The sequence below is a fragment of the Callithrix jacchus genome, chromosome 15 (genome assembly GCF_049354715.1).
Source record: "Callithrix jacchus isolate 240 chromosome 15, calJac240_pri, whole genome shotgun sequence".
NCBI lineage: Eukaryota > Metazoa > Chordata > Mammalia > Primates > Cebidae > Callithrix > Callithrix jacchus.
The window spans coordinates 37,187,455-37,205,112 of record NC_133516.1 but is presented as its reverse complement, the minus strand read 5'-3'; the positions used below and the strand labels follow the sequence as shown (position 1 = coordinate 37,205,112).

The 17,658-nt window shown below is 40.5% G+C and overlaps 1 protein-coding gene across 28 annotated transcripts in view; it reads right to left on the bottom strand.

The window, feature by feature from the left end:
* Positions 1-17,658, bottom strand: part of CACNA2D3 (calcium voltage-gated channel auxiliary subunit alpha2delta 3) — a 923,853-nt gene that overhangs the window by 345,202 nt on the left and 560,993 nt on the right. The window lies entirely within an intron of this gene.

Sequence of the window (17,658 nt, the reverse complement as noted above, 5' to 3'; positions counted from 1 at the left end):
CACAGCCACTGCTCTCACCATTGGGAATCTGAAGAGTCCTGGGGCATATCAAGTACATGAAGGAATTCCGAGAGTGGCTATGGGGCTAAAAAGCTGACTCCTAAGCCTTGTTCTCTGAGTAAAATATCCCATGAAGACAACTCATGCTGAAGGCTGCCCTGGCCCCAGAGCACTCATCCTCCATCCCAGAGGTACAACATGCTCCATAAATTAAAGCACTTCAGTTTTGATGACTTTGCTTCTGAATCGTAATCTTGAATAAATTAATGCCATTGCTAATCTCTCACAGACGAACAAAGGCTGTCTGCAAACAATAGCGCCCTTGTTTCCCGGCCCAGGGACATTAAAATATCATCTTGTCTTTCATCATCTTTGTCTTTATCTTTAGTTATTCCCTCTGCAGGATGAAAACAGCCCAAGACAAGATAAAACTCCTGCGGAGTCCAAGACCTGCAACATATTTCTTTCCAACCAAGAAATCTCAGCTTTCTGCTATCTGTCCCTCAGCCTACCTGTCACAATCCACCTCAACTAACACATCTAACCTCCTCCTCGCCAAGAAGATTCAGAAACTATCATCACTTATGTGAAACTTGAACAATGGCTACATTCTCCAGACAATGTTTTCATCTTATAATTACACATGATGCAATCTGGAGGGAAAGTTTAATGGAATAAACATCCAGTCTAAGATTTAACCACGTGAGAGTAGGATTTTGAACATAATACCCTGAGGCTACAGACTTCTTAGCCCCAGCCCAGCAGGAGAGTGACTCTCTCAACTTCAGTGATTTGCAGTGAGGTACTTACACAGTAAGTAATATCTGAGTTATCTCTGACCTAGCACTTTCTGCCAGGCCCTCCTTGTGCCAAGCATGTGGGTTGTGTGAACTCATCCAGACCTCATCTCATCCTGAGGTAGAAACTATTTTTATCCACATCTTACCAATGGAAAAGCTAAGGTTTGAGGTCATCCAGATAATAATAAGAAAAGAGGAATTTCAACTCCAGGGTCCGTTAACTACACACAGCACTCCTTCTCTTACACAGGCTATACAATGTGATCCAGGGAAGGGTGGCTCTCAACCTCTTTCTATTGCCTACTTTTCTGTAAGGATAATATTATCTGCTTGGATCTTGCCCAGTTTGTTTCATTCTTGTTAGTCATAAAATTGGCTTTGCCCAAACCACATGTTTTCTGTGGAGAATCACATAATTCCAAAGAGTACTCAAACCCTGAGCTTTGGCTTTAGAAAGCAAGGAGTTGGCTCTCACTAAGATCTCTGTCCTCCTATCATCACTTCTAGCAGTGAGCAAGGTAGCATCAGATGCATCTCAAGACAGAACTGCCAATAGCCTGTTCCCCGAGGAAACAAACTCATGAAATGGTAAGACATAATGGGGTCACGAGGGACAAATACTGAACATTTGCTTATGTGACTGTCACTGTTCTAAGCCATTTCAGGAGTCATCTCACCTAATCATCACAACATTCCTATGGGTGATATGGTGGGCAGAATACTACATTCTCCCATCCCTCTCCCCATGATCTCTAGGAGTCTGTGATTATGTGATGTTACATGACAAAACGGAGTGAAGGTTGCAGATGGAATTAAGAATGCCAATCAGATGATCTTAAAATAGGACTAGTTATCCCACGGGACAATGGAACCACAGAGCTGTTTAACGTGGAAGAGAGTTTCAAAGTTAGTGCTGCCATGAAAGAGACTAAGCCAGCTGTGGCTGGGCTTTGCAGATGGAAGGGGCTGTGGGCCAAGAAATGCAGACAGCCTCTGGAAATTGGAAGAGGCAAGAAAACACATTCTCTTTGTGTTAGTCTGTTTTCACACTGCTGATAAAGACTGGAGAATTTATAAAAGAAAGATGTTTTTTTTGTTTTGTTTTGTTTTTGAAGACAGAATCTCACTTTGTAGCCCAGGCCAGACTGCAGTGGTGTGATCTCAGTTCACTACAACCTCCACCTCCTGGGTTCAAACAATTCTCCTGCCTCAGCCTCCTGAGTAGCTTGGACTACAGGCTCGTGCCACAATGCTTGGCTAATTTTTTATATTTTTAGTAGAGATGGGGTTTCACCATGTTGGCCAGGCTGGTCTCAAACTCCTGACCTTGTGATCTGCCTACCTCGGCCTCCCAAAGTGCTGGGATTACAGGCATGATACCAAGAAAGAAGTTTAATAGCCTCACAGTTCCATGTAGCTGGGGAGGCCTCACAATGATGGTGGAGGGTGAAGGGCACATCTCACATGGTGGCAGACAAGAGAATAGAACTTGTGCAGGGAAATTCCCCCTTATAAAACCATCAGATCTCAAGAGACTTATTCACTACAATGAGAATACCACAGGAAAGGCCCATACCATGATCCAATTACCTCCTACTGGGCCTCTGCCACAACACATGGGAATTGTGGGAGCTACAATTCAAGATGGATGGGGACACAGCTGAACCAATCACTCTCCTTGCATCTCCAGAAAGGAATACAGTCCAGCTGACACCTTGACTTTAACCCAGTGAGACCCACATCAGATCTCTGGCCCAAAAAGATAATAAACTGGAGTTGTTGAAGCCATTACATTTGTGGTAATTTGTTATAAAACAGGAAATGAATAAAAGGTAAAATCCAATAAAAAAATTAAAAAAAAAAAAAAAGAAAAAAGGTAGGCTTTATCAAGATGATAATCTCCATTTTACAGATGAAGAAACTGAGGCATCTAAAGGTTTATACTCTTGCCTGAGGTCACCTAACAAGTGGTAGAGTTAGAATTTGAACCAGGCCGTCCAGAGCCCTCACTCTCATAATAATATGCCTTCTCCCCAAGGCAGCTTCTCCTCCTACTCAAAATTGTCTGTATTATTTCTTGCATTAAAACAGAGGCTGTATTTGATAAGTTTAATATTCACCATGTAGCATTTAAAGGGAAAGAAGGGAGGGGAGGAAGCCAAACTTTATCTAGTTTTAGGTATTTTATATTTGTCTGCAGAAAGCTATGAGGGAGATACTCCAAGTGCCAAGCACGTCTGAGAGCTTAGGTGGTCTGGTAGCAGCAGGTGAGGAGGGGCAGGTACTGCTGACTGCCCACCTAATATCATCCCTACTTCTCCTTGCTTCCAGAGTCTCAACTTTGTTCAGATATTTACTCTTCTATGTTCAGAGATGAGGCTTCCTCCCAAGTCCCAGTATGGAATCACGATTTGTCTAGGTTAATCATGGCAATCCCATCTGTTTCGCCAATGCTTGGTTCTGGCATGAACATGTGACCCATTTTTGGCCAATGAGATCTACAGAGGTGCCTGTGTGGTGGGAGGGAAGAACTCCCCCTTTTATAAGATAAAAAGAGATATAGAAAAGTGTGCTGGTGTCTCCTCAAACTGCTGCCATCGCCTGAGACTATGGTGGTGTCACTGTTTACATGTTGAGAATGGCAGAGAGTATTGCTATAAAAATTACTTTGAGCTGCTGAATCAGCCAGCTCCAGAGCTGCTCTGTCTCCAGATGACACGTTTGAAGTTGGCTCATCCTAACTGGTGCAATGGGTCTTTTTGTGTATGTGCTGTTCACTTTATGTCATTTAGTAAGGCAATGTGGAGTGCTGAGGCACAGTCTTATGCACATGGTACCCAGTGAACAGTGGTTATTACTCTTCTTTTTTATGCAAGAGAAATCTGGCTCAGAGAGGTAAGCTGGCTTGAGAAAAATCACATTATTTTATGGCACAGTTAGGATGAGAGTTCAGCCCTCTGTGAGTCCAAAGTTTGGCCTTTACCCACCAATCAGTGTCTCCCCTGTTTGTTATTTGATGGCAAGAGTTCAATTACCTTCTATCAAAATATGCTACATAACCATAGATGAATGACAGTTAAACTGGTCGTTCGGTTTACCCAGATTGTAATTAAATTGCCTCAGCTGGGCCTCTGACCTTTTAACATTTTCAATTGTAGGTAAGAAGATTTAATTAAATATTCTAATTAATATCCTCTCAACTGATAGCGAATCTATAGTAACGGTTGTAAAGTCTCTAAACATACTTAAATTGTAATGTATTCCCATTACACTCAATGCGGCTAACAATTAATATTCTAAATACCAGTTAAAAATCATTTCTTTAGGGAGATCCTCCTGGAGCCTCTGGTCTAAATGAAATTTTCCATTAAAATCAAGATGTTCGCCAATCCCATTTTCTCTTCTTATGTACTCAGGAGGACTGTGTTTCGCAGAGTTCCTGGTAGTCATGTTGGTGTGTTATGTGACTAAATTCTGGACAATGGAATATGAACAGAAATGATATCCCTACCTCCCAGCTGGCTAAAAACCTGCCTATGCAATTTGCCTCAATCTTTCTCTCCCTCTTGCCGCAATTGTCAAGACCTCAGATTGAAGTTGGTGGCACCAATGATAGAAGGACACTGGATCCTTGAATCCCAAGAGAACTACTCAATCTGCATCATGTTGGAATGTGAGAAATAAATCTCTGGTTTTGTTAAGTCATTTAGCTTTCATATTCATTATTGTTGTTATGGCAACACAGATCAGCCTAGCCTCGTTAATACAAATCTCTCTTCGAGACATTGATTTTCCCTTCATCATACTTACCACAATTTGTCATTAAATATGTTGTTTGGTGTTTGCTTATTTATTTCCTGACTTCTCAGTAACCACTATTCACCTGTGCTATCCATAGGTGCTAATTCAATGCCTGGTACACCACAGGTACTCCACAAATATTTGCTCAATGCATGAACAAATGAATATTTAGCAAATGAATGAGTCCATGCTCTGATTTTTGACTCCCATCTCTTTCCCTATGTGTGTGTGAAAACAAAAGACTTTTTTTAAAAATAGTACCTTTACCAGGTGATTTTATTTTTATTTTAGAGACAGGGTCTTGCTCTTTCACCCAGGCTGGAGTGTAGTATCAATCCATAGCTCACTGCAGCCTCAAACTCCTAGGCTCAAGCAATCCCCCCACTTTAGCCTCCTGAGTAGCTAGACCTACAGGCACATGCCACCATTTCCAGCTAATTTTTAAATGTCTGTGTAGGGACAGGGTTTCGCTATGTTGCCCAGGCTGGTCTTGAACTGTTGGTCACAAGGAATAGTCTTACTTTGGCCTCCCAAAATGCTGTGATTACAGGTGTGAGCCACCAGGCCTGGCAAGCGATGGATTTTAAAAGATAAGACTTCCAAGGCAGGAGGATCACTTGAGGCCAGGAGTTCGAGACAAGTCTAGGTAACACAGTGAGACCCTGTCTCACACAAAAAAATTAAAAAATCAGCCCAGCATGGTGGTGTGCACCTGCAGTCCCAACTACTCGGCAAGGTCACTTTAACCCAGGAGGCTAAGGCTTTAGTGAACCGAGATCACGCCACTGCCCTTCAGTTTGGGCAACAGAGAGAGAATCTCTCTTTTTTCAAGAAAAAAAGAGAGAGAGAGAGAGAGAGAGAGAGAAGATTTTAAGCAGTTTGCAACTGGAGTTTAAAAATTAAGGCAGGGCACAGTGGCTCATGCCTGTAATCCTAGCACTTTGGGAGGCTGAGGCAGGTGGATCACTTGAGGTCAGGAGTTTGAGATCAGCCTGGCCAATAGGTGAAACCCTGTCTCTACTAAAAATACAAATAAAAATAAAAAATTAGCCAGGTATGGTGGCGTGTGCTTGTAGTCCTAGCTACTCAGGAGGCTGAGGCAGGAGAATTGCTTGAACGCAGGAAGCAGAGGTTGCAGTGAAACAAGATCGCACCATTGCATTCCAGCTTAGATGACAGAGCAAGACTCCACCTTGAAACAAAAAAATGAAGACATGTATAGAATTAGGTTTTAGAGTTGATAAACAGATATAAAAAATAATTATTTAAAATTTGCCTCACCTTATCAAACCAGAATTAGTGGAAAACCAAAAGAAAAAAAAAAGATAGGGTTACAGAAAAATAGAGAAACTTAAGACACAAGATTTAAGTCAAAACCAAACTGGTTTGGTGAAAAATAAATGAATGCCTAAATGTCTGTCAAGCTTCGTCAAGGTCTCACCTCCCCCACCACCACCAAATCAGGTGTTGGAGGAAATTCTGGAGCCTCCTAGGATTTGGGCATTTAAATTATGGCTTAACTTACAAATATGCCTTCAAAAGCATTCTTCTCTAAAAGATTTAATTGTCTGTCTCTTTTCCAAATATTCCATATTTGGAATATTTTCCAAATTTTTCCAAATTGTCTGTCTCTACTCCTGCATACTTGGGCCAAGGCTGGGGGTATTCAGTGCTAAGATTCCAGCCTTGTCTTTGCTCAGTCAACACATGCCTATTATAAACAACCAAACTGGCAGTAATCACAAGGTCTCCAACCAAAAGGATCTTGTTCAACCTCACCCTTTTGAAGAAGTGTTTATTAGGCTTATTTTTCTGTCACTTTGTCTTTGGTAGCTCTACAGAGTGGGCCAGACAGCTAGTCATCTAAACCTTAAAATTTATCTCACTGACATGAAACTTCCATGTTTTATTAGAATGTGTAGGCAAAACAGTTTTGGCCTGCCATCACATTCGATAACACCTTTGCATATATCATGTGATACCACTCAGTTACTTCTCATTCTCAGAGATTAAAGACCAGTGAATTGGAATGGATTATTCAGTTAGAAATCCGGAAAAGTTTCACTGGATGGTTTTATATGTTCTTTGATCGACTCGAGGCCAGGAATATAAGGCCCCTGAGCTCTTTAAATTATGTCTCCCACATCTCTGACTTTGGCTTCAAGTAAACAATCACCTTGTCAGACCATAACTTTCACTCACTGTTCAGCACTTGAAAGCTGTAAACAATGGATATCTCTAGCCTCTCTGTGGATATAGGTAGACTTAAAGTCACAGAACCAATCCTTGATTATTATAACTGAGGTCTGACTCAAACAGGCAAAGGGAATGAAAACAGGATTTGGAAGGGCCTTTCTGATGGAAAAACAAACAGTTCCTTCTTTATACAAACTTAATGTGTCACCTAACTTTCCTCAATCCTCTGCTGAAGTGAAACAAGCAAATAAAAACTCAGGTAGCCATGTACCCCAGAATCTCCCTCTCCCTTAAGCTACCCCTCATAGTGAAATCTTGGGCAGACCATGGAAATTCAACAGTCAGCAAGATCCTATGGACCGCCTACCTCACTCAAAGCCTGTATCATCATATGGCTTCTGGGTAAAGCCTTGGAGATACTAGCCATGCTCTGATACTGGGACTGCAGAGAAAATTTCACAGATGAAAGAATCAGGATCCCTTTCCAGCCATCAAAACCAATGTCAATCTGAAACCATCACTCACATTCAAGGCCGCCTTCCCATTCCAATCCTAGGTTTCCCTGTGAATACTTTTGGTATATTGGGACAAGGATATGAATGTCTTTTGCATTGAGGCATTGGATTGATGGCAGGATGAGCCAGGGTTAATTAATTTATCCAACCTTTGTCCAGAACTAAAAGGCAATGGGCATATTCAATGAACATAATGAACAAATTTAAATATAACATGTGGGAAATATACATAACCAACTTCAAATCAAATCTCTCCTCTGACCTCCAAAATGCCAAGAATGTCCCTTAGAACTAGACTGAACCATGGCCAATTAGATCTGAATTCATTACACATGTTTTGGGGGATGGAGCTCTTGCCTGAACTCACCCTAATGAATTGTTCAGCCTTCTTGGAAATGCTCTAACGACAATAATTTTCAGGAAGTAGCTGGCTCTTGCCTTCTTTCACTTGCTACCCATTAATACACCTTCTATGCATTACTTAGATTAAGGACTTTGTAAAGGAGGCCTTTGTAAGAGAAATAACTTGGGCAGCAGTGCAGCAGAGCATGAAATCCCAATCTGGATGGTTGGCTGCTTCATAAAATGTGACCAGGAATGGAGAAGCCAAAAACAGAGGTAGGGAACAGAGTGATGGAGCTCACAGTAGCTCATGGAAAGTTTCCCAACCATATCATGACAGTTGGCCTATGCAGGGCCCCAAATGAAATCCATTATGTTGGCCATAGAGCATGGGATTCTGGCACAGTCAGTACAAAAATGTTTCCCTCTGTGAGCTTTAAAAGTTATCACACAGCCTTCCACTGCTCCTCACCCTGAGAGTGAGGGCCTAAAGCTGGAGAGCATTGATTCCCACAGTGGCCTTGACAGTCCGTTACAAGATCATTTTTGAAGAGAACCAAACCCATGGCACTTCAATGAAAGGTACAGTCTACTGAAGTGTCACTCAAGGACAGCTGGTCTCAATGGCAGTCACTCATGAAAATCCAAGCACCAAAATCTGAGGACAGATACAATTTTTAATAAATAAAGACAGATGTTAATCATTCTACAAATATGTCACCCACCCACTTGCATTCTAATGAAAGGGAAAGGGGTGACTGAGGCATAACCCTAAGCAAGCATTGGCATGATGTTTTCATGCATTGTTAATTTTATGTGGATACCACTGTTAAGAACTCCCACTACTTTGGGAAGAAAATGTTGGGATAAATCCCCTAGGCTAACCTATTGAAATGTCAATCCCCGGACAGAACAGGATACATGGCTATCCCCAAACTCCATCTTAGCTGAAGAAAATGCAAGGAGGTATCTCCTTATGTTAAAGATGACTTTACTTGTATACAACAAAATAGTACATTGCTGGGTCTTCATGCAAATGCTTCTAGTCAAAGGAATGCTGGGTCCATGGAAGTACTAGACTTCAAAGTGGGAATGAGGCTTCAGTTGATTTGGCCTTATGGTGTGTGAACAAGACGATTCTTAAAACATATGGGCTAGTGAAGCTGCCTCAAAGGAGCATAGAATCCAGAGCAGATCAGTCTATTATTTTATAAGAACTATATGAGGAGGAAAAAGGGCCATGTATATCATCTCCACCATCACTTTATGACACATAAGCGTCAGTATCACTGAAGTGCTCGTCTCAGATGAAGTCTGGTTTCTCCTATGAACAAGACAATAGGCAGACACACAACCACATGGCAAATCAAAACTCATTAAGTTAGGATCAGCACGTTATTTGAAGCAACTTACAGTCTTCTAACCAGGAAGATGTCCTATTATAATTATATCTGGTATCAAACAGGGTTAATTCAAAGCATTTAGTTATAGGAACACTGGGAGGCTCAAACTGTTGAATTAAATGACTACAATCCTGTGCTAAAATACTCATTAAAAATATTGAACCTCAATAAGAAGAAAGTCTGTCAATGTGTTATCTCAAAGCCGTTGAGTCCTTGGATTTTTCTACTATGAGTCATCCCATCACTCAAAACAAACAAAGGATTAAATAAGAACAACAACAAAAATCCTGTGAGAACTACCAATTGCAGCACTAGCCATGTTACCAGGGCCTGAGGATAATGTCTTTAGAAAGGCTGAGAAGTGAGGAATCCAGAATAGGCTGCAGATAAGTTACCTTATGATTCGAGTTCAATGATCTCACTCCTAAGACACTGACACAAACAATATAATCTGGCAGCATCAAGAGCTAACTTTGCCTGGGAATGGAAATCGTGTGACCCCTGGAGAAGGAGAAAGAAAGTGAGGATTTAAAATAAGGCCGAAGGGTTGAAATAGAGCAAAATGTGAATATTTGCTAAATCCAGATAGTAAGTATTCAGTAGGTTTGAAAAATTTCACAAATTAAAAACAATGAATTTAATCTTTTGGAGACTGTGCCATTATTGGAAATAATCAGGCAGGAAGACCCATGCAGAGGACAGTGCTGGGGCTGGACCAGCTACACTCCAGGATCCATGGTAGCTCTGTATCCAGTGGAGCTCAGAGAATACAGACCGCCCACAAGAAAGTCCATTACTTTGACTTCAATGCACTCTCCACTCTCTACTGGGTTGTTTCTCTGTAGAAAAGGGGGTGGGGGTGGGGAATCTCCTATTTCGGTCAAGGAAGTAACAGTGTTGGGTAGGAGGGAGGTAGGGGTGGAAAACTGCATGCACACCAACAATAACTGGGCTTGGATCATATCTTTCAAAAGGTCATGAAATAACAGACTTTAAACAATAGGAAGGACTCCCACATCTGAGTCACAGCATCAAGTTAGATGGGGTACATTAATATTCGTGTCTCTTGGCCTAAACACCTCTTGTTAAAGGGATTCCACCCCCGTACAGCTGTGCTGTTCCAATCACCAACATCTGAGTGATCAGGAAGACTATTCTCTGGCAAGTCAAAAAAGAAAATGACTAGCTCAACAAATTTTTATCAAGACATGCAGCTCGCAGAGATCCCTGTGCCTGCAGCAATCAACACAGGGAAAAGGCAAAAACCTATTAGCCAGGTATTAAAAAAAATAAGGAAAAATAAAGAAATGGAAACTATGTAGGAACTGGGGATCCAGCATCCCCCCAGTAAAAGGTTTTAGCTGTCCTTACAAGTCAGTTAAAAAAGTTTAAGGAACATACTTAAACTGCAGCATTTCTAATGCGGCGGTCACACTACATTTAATGCAGAAAAGATGTATTTTTAAATGATCCGGTTACTCCAAGGGCTTTGGCTTATAAAAGCCTTTTTTATTGAGATTCTAAATTCCAGTCTGAATAACCTTTCAATTTGTTCCAGTAATTTTTCCCCTCCTGCATTTGCATTGGCAATACAGCTGGAGTCATTTCAAAGCCTGGGCCCGGAGCACTGAGCCTTTTGTACCAAGTCTCCCCCTTCAGCATAGACTGTGGGTGCCAGATTTGACGTTTCTATGAAGCTGTTTGCACAAGAAAAACCACTTGCTTTTCAAAGATCAAGATTAAAGAGAGCTTAGGAAAAGAAAGAGAGCATGTAGTATTTTTCATCACCCCTGTGATTACCTGGGGGTAGAGGTAGGGGTCTGAACTACAAATTAAGTCACTTCAAGATTCCTTGAGTAGTTAAAAGTGCTACAAACAAATGTGGCTCTCTGTTAATATCTCTGCTTACATCCCGAAGCTCTTGTTTCATTATCTAACCATCACTTTCCTTTGTGCCCTACTGTGAGCTCACTGACATTTTGCAGCCTGGTGCTTGGGTGACACTCATGATAAAACATTAGCGTGAAGATACGAACAAGGTATAAACTCGACGGCTTTTCATGTGGCACCTTCTTCCTAAATATTGAAAGGAAAATGAGACCTTGCAAAGATGGAATAATTTTTGGGGGGATTTTAGGTCATTCCAATCAAAACCTGGTAGGAGGACAGCCACCGTTTATCGAACCTTCGCTATCTGGCCAGCGTTGAGCAAGAAGCTTTCAGGAATACTTTATCTAAAACTAAACATCTGAATAACAAAAGGTAGCCATGAGATTACAATTGTAGGGACACTAGTTATCCTTAAAAAAATGTAATTCCACCCAAGAATCTAGAAACTACTTTTACACTGAGTTTGTTTGAGTACGACTAGGCCTGTAAAATTCTTACAGGTAAATTCTAGCTCCAAATGGATTAAATGAATGACATGTAGGTTCAATATAAATAAACTCTGTGGCAACTTGTCTACCTAATACTTTGGTTTTATTTATTTTTTATTCTTTATTTTTTTTCTTCCAATTTTTAATTTAGGTTTGGGGGTACATGCACAGGTTTGTCACATGAGTAAATTCTGTGTCACTGGCATCTGTTGTACAAATGATTTTGTCACCCAAGTAGTGACCACAGTACCTACCGGATGGATAGTTTTTTGATCCTCATCCTCCTCCCTCCACCCTCATGTAAGCCCTGGTATCTATTTTTCTCTTCTTTGTGTCCATGTGTACTCAATGTTTAGCTCCTGCTTATGAGTGAAAACATGCAGTATTTGGTTTTCTGTTCCTATATTAATTCACTTAGGACAATGGCTTCCAGCTGCATCCATGTTGCTGCAAAGAATGTGATTTCATTATTTTTATGGCTATGTAGTATTCCATGATGTGTATGTACCACATTTTCTTTATCCAATCCACCATTTACAGGCATCTAGGTTGATTCCATGTCTTGCTCTTGTGAAAAAGAGCATATATGTATACATGTGTCTTTATGGCAGAATGATATTATTTTGGGTATATTCCTAGTACCTTAACTGCTGGGTTGAATGGTAGTTCTGTTCTAAGTTCTCTGAGAAATCTCCAACTGCTTTCCATAGTGGCTAAACTCACTTACATTCACACCAGCAGTGTATAAGCATTTTCTTTTCCTCTGTAACTTCTCTAACATAAGATAGCCATTCTGACTGGTGAGATGATATCTCATTGCAGTTTTGATTTACATTTCTGTAATCATTAGTGATGTTGAGCACTTTTTCATATGCTTCTTGGCCACATGTATCTCTTTTTTTAAGAAGTGTCTGTTCATGTCCTTTGCCCATTTCTTAATGGAGTTCTTTGTTTTTTAAGTGTTGCTTTAAGTTCCTTATAGATTACCTGGACACTAAGCTTTGTCAGGTGCATATTTGCAAATATTTTCTCCCATTCTGTTTACTTTGTTGATAGTTTCTTTTGCTGTGCAGCAGCTCTTCAGTTTAATTAGGTCCCAGTTGTCAATGTTTTTGTTGCAACTGCTTTTGGGAGTTTTTATCATGAATTCTTTTCCCAGGCCTATGTCCAGATGGTTATTTCTTAGGTTTTCTTCTAGGTTTTTTACAATTTTAGGTTTTACCTTTAAGTCTTTTATACATCTTGAGTTGATTTTTGTATATGGTGAAAAAAAGGGTCCAGTTTCAATCTTTTGCATACAGATAGCCAATTATCCCAGCACCATTTATTGAATAGGGAGTCTTTTCCCCATTGCTTGTTATTGTTGACTTTGTTGAGGATCAGATGGTTGTCGGTGTGTGGCTTTATTTCTAGGTTCTCTGACTTGTTCCTCTGGTCTATGTGTCTGCTTTTATACCAGTGCCATGCTGTTTTGGTTACTGTAGCCTCGTAGTTTGGTTTGAAGTCTATACTACAGTATGATCTAGAGTGATGTCTCAGGCTTTATTCTTCTTGCTTAAGATTGCCTTAGTTATTCAGACTCATTGTTGCTTCTATATAAATTTTAGAATAGTTTTTTCTAGTTCTGTGAAAAATGACATTAGCAGTTTGATAGGGATAACACTGAATCTATAAATTGGTCTGGGCAGTATGGCCATTTTAACAATATTGATTTATCCTATCCATGAGCATAAACTGTTTTCCCATTTGTTTGTTTTTGTCTCTGGTTTCTTTCAGCAGTGTTTTGTAATCTGTCTTGTAGAGATATTTCACCTCCCTAAGTAGCTGTTTTCCTATAACCTAAAACTTTTAAATGAGCTTTTGTAGGGAATAAACATTTACAACACATATTTACATTTTTCAAGCACATGCTTGTGACTAGGAACTAGGTATATTGGGTATAGAGAGGATGGAGAGGAAATTTCAGTAGACCCCCTGAAATTCCTTGCAAACAACTGTTAGGCTTCCTATACATGGTAGGGTTCATTTTCTTTTCATTCAGATCACTAGTTTTCAAAGCTTTAATGACACAAACCAGTTTCTCATATAATTTGATTCTGATCCACTTTCAAACACTAGATGATCTTTTTTGATGGGATGCACACATCTTAGTTGGTGGAAATAAAGACAACTTATAGGATTAAAGATGACTTGTAAAGCCTAGAAAGAAACTTCAGATCAGTGGCCAAATTGGTTTCTTTTAGGAATCAGAGGCACTTGACAAGCACTCATGAAAAGAACCTGATTTCTTTCATCCAATATGGCCCAGTTCCATTTAAATTTAGAACAAAGAATTCTGCAGCCTCTGCTTTTAGAATAATTACTGATGGTTCTTAACTTTTCGAGAACATGCTGAGACTCTAGAGGGAGGTGGTGCAATGGCTAAGGCTATATGTCTGGAGTCTAATGAATTGGTGTTAGGTCCCCGTTTTTTCACTGAATAGTTCTGAGACTTGGGCAAGTTATTTTCCAGCCCTATACAAAGGGACTAGTCACATGCTTGTATAGGGACTATTGTATAGGACTAGTCTCACAGGGCTGCCATGACAATTACATGAGGCAACTCCTGGAAAGCAGTCTGCATAGAGCCCAGTGCATAGGATAAAGTCAACTAAATACAAATGTAATCTTTCTATAGTATAACTATTTACCATTCTTCTACCAGATGGCTATTTTATTCAAGTGTCATAAATGCTAAGGGTGTAGCCATACATATTAAAAATAAAAACGAAACTTGGCATCTTGACTGTTACTTACTCGAGACAGGCTCTGGAGAAACAATGTCCAACAGAACTTTATCCAACGATGAAAATATTATATATTTGTGCTGATATGGTGGTTACCAGCTAATGGGACTATTAAACCACTTGAAATTTGTCTGGTGCAACCAAGGAAACTAATTTTTAATTTTGATTAATTTTAATTAAATTAAATGTGAATTTAAGCAGCTCAGTCAGCCCAGGAATAGGAGGAAAATAAGACAGGAGAGCATAAATAATCAAAGAAATAAGTATCAATGGGAAGAGCCACATTTGAATGAGAATGATTACTTAGCACTCATCCAGCAAACACTTGAGAAGTTCCATAGGTCGTGAAGGTGAAAGTGAGTTGGGAGTTATTATAGACTGTCCTCAATTCAGATTCTGGATCTATAACCTACACACTGTAATAGCTAGGTGAATCTGTTAGCTGCTTCTTAGCCAGGGGCTATGTCTAGGTAGTACAGGTAGATAATAAATGCTAGGAGTGGGTTCTCCTTCCTAAGGAAACCCAGAAGGGACAACCTTGTATGCACCTGTGTCACATAGAGGTTAAAAGCACATCAGTACCCATGCAAACACACGATTTAACCCCATGGTTAATATGGTTGTTTGGGTTGGCATAATTTGGGTTATTCATTTAGTAAGAACATAAATTGTCCAGTAAGCACCCTTACTGTGTGGTGGGGCCCAAAAGGATAGAGGAAAAACCAAACTAATATTATTTAGCACATATTAAGTACTTTCCATTTAATCTCACAGCAGCCAGAATGAACTCAATATTACTATCCTGATTTTATGTAGGCTACAAACTGAGGCACAGAGTGGTTATATCACCCACCCAAAGGAACACAGCAGAGCTGGAACTAAAATCCAGTCTGATAAAGTCCCAATTCAGAAGAACCACTGCTGAGAAATAAAATAATAAATGGAGTGTGCCCTTATATTAAAATGCTGCTAGTCTCACAGAGAAGTTAAGACAGAAACACAAGACAGCAGAATACAAAATTAAGAGAGAACATACATTGTCACATGGGAGAGGAGAAGGGGCCAGAAGGAAATGCTGGCTTCTGAGCAACTTGTTAGTGACTATGTGGGAAGCACGCTGCTTCCCAAAGGAGGGAAAGACTTTGCTTAATCATGACAAGAGTGGGACACTCTTCTGCCCCATTAGAGAAGGAGCTCAGTGGCTGCCTGAGATTGGAGAGACGAGCCTCCCTCAGACCTGCAGCTCCTTTCCCCTTACTCCTCCTGTATCCCATGTAGTCTTGTTCCTCCTCCTGATCCTCTCTTGCCTGCTATGTCTCCCAAGGAAGCATGGCTGCTTGGGCTGGCATGGCATGGGGCCAAAGGAACAGCTTTTAAAACTGGAAACCAGATGCCACCAGCTCCCTATGACTTGGGTTCTGTCATGCCTTGATGCCTCGGTCTTATTTTCGTCTTAAGTCTTTTGAACAGGTTCAGGGTCTTCCTCTATGTTTTCAATGAAGCACACTGTCAGCACCAGTAATCACTAAATAATAATGATAATTACACCCTTCTTACCTAATGCCTCCTATGGTTTCAATAATTCCACTCTAAAATCCTTGCAGGGCCACCTGCATTCACGTGGTTGTTAGTGATTTGTACAAGCTTTTACTCGCTCTCCCGTACATCTTTGTACGTCTATAAATAGTTATATTTGGGAAAAACACACAGGGTGGGAGACAAACACAAAGGCAGGCCGTTGCCCATGTACCAATTTATAAAATGCCTCATAAGAGATGAAAATGTGTTTGTTATTTCTATGTTGTTCACGTTTCCCTCAGTCGCATTGCATCTCCTTCTCCAAATGTTCTCATCATGCTTTATTCCAACTGTAAGAATTCTGCTTACTTGAATGTTCTCATCTCTTCAAAGCTGACGTCCAGCAGGAGGCAGAGGTTGGGTTTTAATCCTTCACTTGCCCTTCCAAATATCAAGTATTTGTGATGTTCAGCGTTTTCAAAATCAATGGGGACCAAAAACGTATCAAAATGAGTATCAAGATCATTCAGAGCAGAATATTAAACACGCCTTATGTTTTTCTAAGGCAAGTTTTAAAAACAGGACCGGCAACAAAGAAAGTTCAAAGTTTATGAAAACAGACAACTCTAGCTGTATTCCATTTCCCTTTGTCTGGAAGCCAGTTCTTTTGAAAAAGTTCAAAGGAAAACTGAATTGTGACTCGCCTTCTAAACAAACAACATCATCCCTGTGTGTCAATAAGTTAACCATCCCCCAGTTCCTGATGTCCAAACCTACACCCCTCCCCCTGCAATTTGCTGTTCACATTTCTGAGACTGACTACCCCTTGGTTATAAATCTGCTATTGTTGTTATTTAATTCGACACTGACAGGCAGTTTCCTGGGAAGCACCCATAAGTAGTCAATTTTCGCTATGATCTGAAAATAACTTGAAAATATGATTTGGACTGTTTATAGTTCATTGGTTTAAAAGAAAGTAAGGAAAGCAAGCAGCAAAAGTGACAATAGAGCACTCAAAAAAATGGGTAATAAATCTTATTTTCTCTTTGTGCAAAGTGTTGCAAAGATAACATATTGTGCATAATTTTAAAAACAAGAATGAATGACAGGCCAACAGGGAAGATTACCATGCCCACCGGCAAAATGAGACGGGAAGAAAAAAAATAAGTCGGGTTAAGGGAAAAACCAAATTAACTGCTCCATCTTCAGAATATTTAGCCAAAATTCTTCCTCCTTCCCTCTCCTACCCACTTCCCAGCAGTAGTTTCAGCATCCACTAAAATGCATGATTTGAATACATGGAAGGTAGTTAGAAAAGGACTAGAAGTATCTTGCCTACAGCACTCTTGCTCCAGCTCCCTGTCTCTGGAATGCATGAAAAATAAGTTAAGTGTGCACATGGCTCCATTCCTTCCAGACCGCAGGAGTGCAAGGCACCTTGCAGCCAAGGGGAAGGAAGAAACAGGAAAGAAAAGAGGTGGGGAAAGGGCAGTGACCATATATTCCTGGGAGTGAGGATTCCACCAAAATGGTCAGAGAGTGATCTCTGCTTGTCTTTGGCAACTGTAGGATTAGAAGAGCTGATGCTTTGAAGTTTGTTCAGCCAAATGAAGGGGGTTCCCTAAGATGGTGGTCCTCAAACTTTACTGTGGCTAAGAATCACCTTGGGTGCTTGTTAATATGCAGATACCTGGGGCTGACCCCAAATCCAGAATTAGAAACTTCAGAAATAGAACCAGGAATCTGTTTTTGTTCGCTTGTTTTTGTTTTTTTGAGATGGGGTCTCTGTTACCCTGGCTGGAGTGTAGTGTTACAATCTCAGCTCACTGCAACCTCTGCCACCTGACTCAGGTGATCCTCCCACCTTAGCCTCCTGAGTAGCTGGGACCACAAGCGTGCACCACCATGCCTGGCTAATA